Source organism: Cebus imitator, unplaced genomic scaffold, assembly GCF_001604975.1.
Source record: "Cebus imitator isolate Cc_AM_T3 unplaced genomic scaffold, Cebus_imitator-1.0 Scaffold791, whole genome shotgun sequence".
NCBI classification, from domain to species: Eukaryota; Metazoa; Chordata; class Mammalia; order Primates; family Cebidae; genus Cebus; species Cebus imitator.
In genome coordinates, this window is record NW_016108106.1 from 1 (window position 1) to 1,363 (window position 1,363).

A 1,363-nucleotide genomic window follows, 5' to 3' on the forward strand; every position below is an offset into this window, starting at 1 on the left:
TTTAAGATGTTTCATCTTTACATAAACCTCTTTTTTTGAACTAATTTATGTCTTCCACTCTAGGTTAGTGGCAATTCTAGAAATTCAATTACATGAAATATTGTTTTCCACATCTTAAAATCCAATTTGCACCACTTATTTTGATTCAGTAGTATTTGGTAGTGAAACCTGCAGATTTAAAATACTTAAATATTTTAAAGATTCTGTCAGGAAACGATTTTTGGATTAATTTTCTAGGATCTTCCATAATTTCTCTTTTCTGCTTCACATAGTACTAGGTTGGTAATTGGAGAATCCCTAACAATAGTCATGATAACTTTTTAAAATAAAACAGGTGTTGCTATCTCTAACCCAGACCTGGTCACCTGTCTGGAGCAAAGAAAAGAGCCCTTCAATGTAAAGATACATGAGGCAGTAGCCAGACCCCCAGGTAGGTGACAGTGAATGAAGGAGAGGACACAGGCAAGGGGACCAAGATCAAGAAGGAAGCCAGGCCTTTCAAGGTAGTTTGGGAAGCTGTGCTTCAGTGGAAATAATTTCTGAAAAGGCTGCATTTTTTTCCCATATTCATGAATAGGGGCAACTTCTGTCCCATGCTGTTAAATCTTCTAAGAATTCTCTTTTTAGTGATCTCCCTTAAAGTTTACAGGGAAAGCCAATGTCCACTTTATCACTTATAAGGGGGCTGCATGATCCGACTGCTGTTCCATTGCTTTTGAAGACATAGAAATATTTGTATATTGAGGAGATCTAGGTCAAAGTATTTTTTTCAAATACTCTTTTTGTATCATGTCTAAAATGTGTAAAGTGAGTAGTGGACATACTGGAATTTGGTTCAGAAATCCTAGGAATACCAGGGACAGATGTATCTTTTCTGCTTAGTGATTTTTAATCTTATAGAGGTTGCAAATATAATTCTACAAAAATTCTTATTCAGCAATTTTATCAGAACAATAAGCATTTTCCTAAATATGAAAAAATGTAATATTACTTCAAAATGTTATTGTTTTAGTATAAATGGAGATTTGTGATTTAAACTCTATATGTGCAAATTTTCTAATTTTAATATAGTTTAAAGCACAGATTTCCAACCTTTTGGCTTCCCTGGGCCACACTGGAAGAATTGTCTTGAGCCACACATAAAATACATTAATAATAATGTTAGCTGATGAGCTTAAAAAAAAAAGGTTCATGAATAATTTTGTGATATCTACCATCATGGATAAGGGTTGGACACCACTGGATAAAGTATCTGCTCACCTTCTAGGTTTCTTAAATGCGCTATGTGATTAACCAAGCAAGAACCTTGCTAAGTATATATTAGGCTCTCAGTCGTTACGTTATTTCTTTTTTTTTTTTTTTT